General features: G+C 39.9%; 1 protein-coding gene across 3 annotated transcripts in view; it reads left to right on the forward strand.

The window, feature by feature from the left end:
* The first annotated feature begins 5,737 nt into the window (after positions 1–5,737).
* The window catches only part of dlgap4b (discs, large (Drosophila) homolog-associated protein 4b), a 94,862-nt gene continuing 92,766 nt past the window's right edge, over positions 5,738–7,833 (forward strand). For all 3 annotated transcript variants that reach the window (XM_026997613.3, XM_026997614.3, XM_081717153.1), the window contains exon 1: positions 5,738–6,052. The gene's annotated coding sequence lies outside the window, so the exon portion shown is untranslated. The remainder of the gene's footprint in view (positions 6,053–7,833) is intronic.

Here is a 7,833-nt window from a genome sequence, read left to right on the forward strand (position 1 = left end):
TCTCTATGTTTCTTTCTAGAGAGTGTGGATCTCACACTGAGAATAGATGTGTTTGGCGCAGCAAAAGTGCCACTTTGGAGGTGATAATTAATTGATATTGTACACAGAGAGGATTTGAAGATCTTTTCTTATCCTTTTAGAAAGGTGTTGACATTGCAATTTTAAACTGCTTTTACACATGGGGGAAAATGAGTTCTTGCATTGTGCAATGCTGTTAAGCATACTATACAACTACATCTTGCTTTTGCCTGGGAAACATCTCAAGTTTCAAGCATTTAAATAATACAATTTGGAAGCTTTCATGCAAAGCTTAATGTGAGTAGGTTAGTGAAAGAGACAGAAGGTGACCTAATTAAAGTAGAATGAATGAGTTCCCTGTAATTGACATTCTCTATGACAGAATCAGCTCGGATATTAATGTTCTCTGGACTCTGCAAAGGCTCTTCACACTTGAGAGGTGTGTGGGTGTGCACGTGTGTGCATATGTGTGTATGCGCGTGTCCGCACACGCATGTGTGTGTGCACGTGTGTGAGTTGACTCAACAGAATATGGAATATTAAACAGTCTATAAAAATGATCTGTTTACATCTCTTTTTCTTCTGCAGGGTTGAACAGCACATGTCATGGACAAAGACTCAGCTCCCAACAGAGGGTCCAGACAGGAAACACTTTCGTGCTGTTGCACAGCTCATATTCCTTTGGTTAATATTTCATCTGAACAGAGAAAAATATGTATGATAAGAGAAAATTAAGATCGAGAAGAAGGTCAGGAATAGAAAATACTGACAGGAATTCTGTATGAATATCAAAAAAGGGAAACAAGAAAACTCTTATATGCACTACAGCAATTTTTCTCTTGCTTTTTGCATAGCACCAGCTGGATTTATTAAGTTAGGTGTTTAAATAAGTAAATACATATTTTAATACATATTTTTACATACATTTTCCATTTTTTAATTGAGTATACTTTGTATATGTATGTATGTATTCTGTAGTCAGGCCCCATTTATGCCGTTTTGGACCTTCTAGGACACCATAAGTAAGGCTCTAGAGTCTGCTAAACAAAGATTAACCACAGTGGCATATGGAGTGCAGAGATACACAAAAGAAGCAGCCAAAAGAGGACATGGCCTCTTCACCAGTGAAGCATCCAAACTGAACTCTCCGTTACAGTGCCACAGATCTCTGGCTGTGGATGCACAAAGAGCTGAAACAGAATAGTACTGGAAGAGAATGTAGTAGAATGAATCATCACATAACACCAATGCTCAGTGGTTAAGAGACCTCAGAATAGAACATCTCCATCTCCCAGAGCAGGAACCAATCAGCATTATAACAGCAGATGTCCAAGAGTGGGTCAGTAACATGAAGAACTGGGCAGCCCCTGGTCCTGACATGATCCATGCCTACTGGCTTGGAGAACAAATGAACCAGCTGCTAAATACTGGCTCCTGTCCAAGCTGGCTAGCAGAAGGCAGGACAGTGCTGGCTATGAAAGACACCAACAAGGGTCAGACACTATTCAATTGCAGACCAATAACCTTTCTGTCCACGACATGGAAGCTACTGTCAGAAATACTAGCCTCCAAGCTGCTCCAATGTGCATATGTGCAAACACATGAGCATTGCTCAGGAAATAACAACACCAGAGGTTCAGTGCACCACCTACTGACAGATAGAACAATCCACCAGGATGCCAAAACCAGACAGATGAAACTAAGCATTACCTGGACTGACTACAAGAAAACATATTACTCAGTGCCACACACCTGGATACTCAAATACCTAACCTTGTATAAAGTCAATAAGATCATAAGGGCCTTCATCCAGAACTCCAGTGGACCCTGGAAGACAACACTAAAAGCCAAATTGAAGACATTTGCCCAGATCACTGTCCCCAGTGCTATTCTGAATTGGCCTGAATCCTCTCAGCCAAATCATGGATAAGAGGCAAAACGGGTACAGATATAGGAACAGAATTACCATCGGCCACCTCATCTACATGGATGACATCAAACTGTATGCCAAGACAGAAAGAAACATTGACTCACTGATCCAATGATATACAGCAAAGACATATGGATATTATTCGGGCTGGAGAAGAAAAATGATCTGGACAAAGGGAATTGAACTTCCAAAAGGCTGTATAATATACCTGGAGGACAGCTACAAATACCTGGGGATTCTTCAGCCATGAGATCACAGATCCAATCCCAGAAATGAGAAGGACACCAACATTCAAATATATCCATAGGATAAGGAAGATTCTCAAGCATAAGTTGAATGAGAAAAATAAGATCAAAGCCATAAACACATATGCCCTGTCAGTCATCAGATACCCAGCATTAGCAATAAACTGGCTACAATGTGTAAGCTCTATGAAACATCTATAAATACATCCAAGCAATGGCCCCCAAGGATGTTCTGATGAGGGAATAACTAAGAATGCATATGTTGGGAGACTGAAGGGCAGCAAAGTCACTAATCATGGCAGCACAAGATCAGGCACTAAGCACTAGGTCAGTCGATTCAGGGGTGTATCACACTATAGTTGCCCCAATAAGCAGACTGTGCAAAGGAGCCTTAAAGACAATTTAGCCACTAGTAGAAGGATGCATGAGGCTGGAAGGGAAAGCATGCACTGACAGCCTGAACCAAGTGGGTCACATACAAGGCATGGGAGTGTTAAATCAACAGGACAGCATAGTGGACAAGATGCAGAAAACTACACTGTTAATAAATGTGGTAGTCATGAGTGAAACATCCAAAGGACGTAATGTGAGAAGTTGGAAAAATACAAGGGGCATATATATATATATATATATATATATATATATATATATATATATATATATATATATATATATATATATACACACACACACACACACATTGTACTGTGGTAAAAGATATAAAAGTAGCAACAATTGCAGTGTAGTACATAACGTTTCCAGAGAAACAGGATGTTTCAAACAGAGGTCCTTCTTCAGCTGTTGCATGTATGTATGCTGAGTACTTCAGCTTGTGTCTTAAAACAGCCTCACTGTGCTCTCCCTTGGATGACATAATACAGTTCTTTGCAATCCTCAAAACAAACTGTGATGTATGACTGTGATGTATGGCATTGTCAAAACCTGCCTCTAACTGCTGTTAGGAGACCTGTTTTTCTTTCCTCTACTGAAGGCTAACAACCAAAATTTTGGCTGGCACATCTGTTCCTAGATCAGCACCAGAGTCGATAACATTGGCAGGCACTTGTCTATGTGCCATCTGCTGATCAGATGGCACATCACATAAGCCCTTCATCTGGTTTTGACATCCCTATTAATCTCTCTTTAATTGAGCTGGAGTGTTTTTTAACTTATGGAAGTGAATGGCTGAGTATATGGATATTATATAAGTTTAATGTGTACAGAATACATGAGTGTCAATAATGGTTGATATTTTAAAAACTGAAGAAATAAGCAGCATGCAGAAGTATTAGGGAGTTTTTCTTCATCACCATTTCCTTTGCACTACAGGGGCTCGGACCTGGACATATGCAAGGCTGTTCTGTGACAACAGCTGTTGTAAAAAGTGCTATCTAAATACATTTTGCTTTGCTTTGCATTAGTATATCTTCCAGCTCATTTGAGCGAAGTCAACATTTTTGGAGACTTCTGACATATTTGACATATAAATAACATAGGCTACACAGACATTTTGATGCACAGTTTGAATCAATAACTAGAACTCCTTAATGAGAAGCTATCTCTGCAAAGATGACTGGTTAAAAGCTTATAATGTATGTGCTACCATTTTTTCCCTGTAGTAAAACACCTAAAAGCATGTGACTACACTCTAAGTCATTTTCAAAAAGGAGATTTATCAGTGGTTTTGAAGTTTTAAAAAATCTCCACGCTGGATTATGTCTAAGCCCAGTGGAAGCTGCAGATGAGTTTAGTTTCATCAGTACTAAAGTTATCAGCAAACATCTGCTCTCTGCTGTTAAAAACGTTATAATTGAAGGGTTGGAAATTAACAAAGCACCTTCTTTCTTCGCGTTCTTTCTTTTAAGCAAATTAGATGTCAGACTCTGATAGTTGCTTCATATAACTTTAAACTTTGAAATAGTGATTAAATTAAGCACATCTTCTTGCAGTGTTTCCATTTTACCATATCACTTGTAATAAATGCACTGGGGAAACAGCATGTATTACTAATGCTCTTGCTGGCAAGGTAAGGTGAAACTTCAGTCTGTGTGCTGTGTTAGCTAGTTTGCCTTTATCACCCTCATGTTATGTGTCCTGGGTCAGAGAGTATTTTATCACTCCTACTATTATACATATATATTAGGAGATACCCTTTCTTAGAGATTATTTGTAATATATGAACATTTCTTACAATAATTTCTTTACAATAATTGCATGCCATGAATTGCACGCCATTTGAATATATGGATTCTGAAGATTCAAAAAAAGATTCAGTAGTCATCGTTCAAAAGAAACATTTATTTATGGAGGTTTTTATACAACAATTGAAAGTGGAGTCATATGTATATGAGAATGGCCAGCTCATAAATGACCAGGTCAGTTTGAGTCTTCATGATCCCCTGTTGAGCAGAAAATTACGGCCAATGCGATATTTACCGCAATCACACAAACAGTGATTCTTCAGTAAAAATACGGGAATATGTTGTTGTTGTTGTTGTTGTTGTTGTTTTAATCTTCTGGGGAATCCAATAATCTGAGCGACATGATGGGGCAGAATATCTTCTTCAATTGTTGCTCAAACGACCAATCATTCCATGCAGTTTCGCCCTGAAATTACAGTAGACGTCACTGAAAATCTAATAAGGGCTAGAGCTGTCGAGCTACGTATCCTAACTTCTTGCGCCATTTTATCAGTTAATTATTTCAACAAATCTAACTGTCGGCAAAATGTGTAGCATCATATGCAGAATAGGTTTGATTGATAGGTATTTATCGTTCGTGGCATTTTGTCTTCTTCTTCGCGACCAAATTCCCGCTCTCTGGGCTTAAGCATCCCTGCAGCACTCTTTTACATTAATAGCTAAAATCTGTGGCGTAAGGCTCAGTCTGCGTCCCAACAGCTGTAGCACTGAGAGCAACTGAAGAAGCAGGCTCTCAGTCAATTGCTAGTGCAGATAACTGATTAATGAGCTTTGGATGCAACCAACTAAACATTTTGTGGTCGGATAAAACCGTTTTGATAATCTGTCTACCTTTAAAGATCTCTAAAGCGGTCTGCATAAATGGGAAAGGTGTATAATGTGCTTTTCCACTACTACTGTGACTCAAACTGCCACAGCTTTAAAAACACTTTAAATATTGTTGTCACTGTTGCTGCTTTTCTTCAGACAAAACAAATAAAATTAATTACCGGTGAGCCAAATATAAATCATACAGGGCTCTTTTAATCCCTAGTGTGATTCCCCTCCGAAACGTGTGCCACGGACGTCGCGTGTGAAATGGAATTATGAAATACAAAAATTTTAATTGTATCTTAAAAAACTGAAGTTTAACGGGGTTACAGACAAAAAATGCGACAGTGTTGCCTAATCGTAGCTGTCCTTGGTGCTGATTTCTCTCTCTCTCTCTCTCTCTCTCTCTCTCTCTCTCTCTCTCTCTCTCTCTCTCTCTCTCTCTCTCTCTCTCTCTCTCTCTCTCTCTCCTCCCTCAAGGGGTCTGTGAGCGTCAGCGCTTGTTTCCCAGCCGCGTCTCCCCACTCCAAACGTGAATGAACCTCGCAGTGACAAAAATCACTGTAGAGGGGAGCAGTCGCTTCCGTTCGAAGGTACAAACGGACTCCAAAGAGAAATGAGCTGCATAACTATTTCACATTGATTTTACAGTTCTAAATGCTTTTTGGGTACTAGAACAACGTTCGACTTGATCCACCATTGAGTGAAATGAAATACGAGCTTTACCAGTTTGAAACGAAGGACTGCAACCGTTAAGTTTTCGCTAACACGACGGGGATAATGTTTTCGTATGCAAGTGTGATTCCTCTGCTACAAACAAACACAATTCTAAAGAACGCGGTTTGAAGGTAAGCCACGACCTAAACTGAACGTTGAGCGCGTTTATATTGCGGTGTAAGGTGCTCGTAAAAAGACAGGGGGTGCCAGCACTATGATCTTAGTGCGAAACAACAAAGTGGATGCATGCTTCTGCCAGAAGAGTGCTGATATTTGTGTTGTTGGATTAGAACATTTCGCTTAATGTTGATAGTTCATTTATTACAGTTGTTTAATTTGAAATGTGCGTGCTGCTCGATACTATTACTTGAACTGTCAGTCAGTGAAGTTTTACTGAGCGGTAAAAGCGTAGTTTGCTAGTTTAAGCATTTATGTAAGAAGTCGCCATTCCTAAAGCTCATCTAACATACTGAAAAGTGATTGTAAACGGTTAGTTAGAGACAGGTACTTAAAAAATCAGAAATAGCCTGTACAGAACAGCCAATAGGAGACATTTGTAAAAGTAGACTGGGTTTTTTGAACCGTCGGCGGACGACGGTTGGCGATTAGGCGGTGTCCTGGTTGAGTTAGAAAGTGTCATTTAGTTCTGGGTGTTTCGACATAGTTCCCTTGTGAGAGTTTAAAACGTCATGATTTATATGATTCTGTCTTTCGTGCTCTTTAAAATCAGCGGGAGCTGAACAAAAGTTTTGGCCTCTTTTAAAGCGGATAATGTCAAAGCAATCTATGGGGACAATGGAATTCCACGCGGTTTCAAAATATTAACCCTTTTTTGGACATGCTTGTGTGCTTTTCTTCACCAAGTCGCCCTTACTGGTCAACAGTACTCCGTCCATTCACATACTCTAAACGGTCTAAACTGCCGTGTATAGGCCCGTGTTGATTTAGGAAGGAAACTAATCTTAGAAACTTGCAGTACTGTCTTCAAAAAAGAAAGGCAGCTCGTACTGTAGTGCCGTTTCTCATAGACTCCCTCGGTTTGATGTCCCTTGGCGTCTGCGTTTGTGAAAAACCCGTCTGACGTCTTCTCAGTGGGCCAGCTGATAAGAGAACAGAAAACAGCGGCAGCAGCAGGGAAGGCTATGAACGGACTGCTAATCCTAGGAAGATCAATAGCCTTTTCAATAGTGTTTGCCCATATTTACATGCAGCTGAGGCTGACTGCTCTCTTCCTCCTTGACCATTTCTCTCATGTAGGATGAGTTCATATTTCTCGGGATCACAGTCTGTATTTGTAGAGCACTAGGCTGGTGAGTAGTGCTTTTAGCAGTACTCATTTTAACTTTTTTGCACTATTCAAAGCCAAATAGAGCTTATAGATTTTTAAAAAATGTAAAGAGCTCTCAGAGAAAAATCTCTCTCTCTCTCTCTCATAGACACACACACACACACACACACACACACACACACACACACACATGCATACCTAAGTGTCAAATCATCTTATAAAAGCTCTTTACACCATATACATTTTATTTGTGATGGCACCCAGCCCAAAAGAAACAGGTTTCTGGAGGCTATTTTAGCTTTGACACAGCCTGCCAAAGAACAGCACTCATTCTTAGATAAACCATTGCAGGGGACTAGATTGTTTTAACCAGCACCCTTGTGGACAAATAGCACTTATTCACCCATGAGCCCTTTTTGACAGGCCACAGTACAAAAGTGAACAGTATGGCAATGTTGTGTGAGTTCAATCTGGCCAGAGCTTTTTAGGTCATAAAGCTGGCCTATATATTATATATGGGGCTCTGCAATTAGGTGTCTGTGGAAATGGATATGTGCATACTGTCCCTTAGATCCCCAGCCTGATTTCACCCAGTTGCATCAATAAGGGAGAGAAAGGGGGAGT

Source organism: Electrophorus electricus, chromosome 7, assembly GCF_041902795.1.
Source record: "Electrophorus electricus isolate QZ-2024a chromosome 7, ASM4190279v1, whole genome shotgun sequence".
In the NCBI taxonomy this organism is placed as follows: Eukaryota; Metazoa; Chordata; class Actinopteri; order Gymnotiformes; family Gymnotidae; genus Electrophorus; species Electrophorus electricus.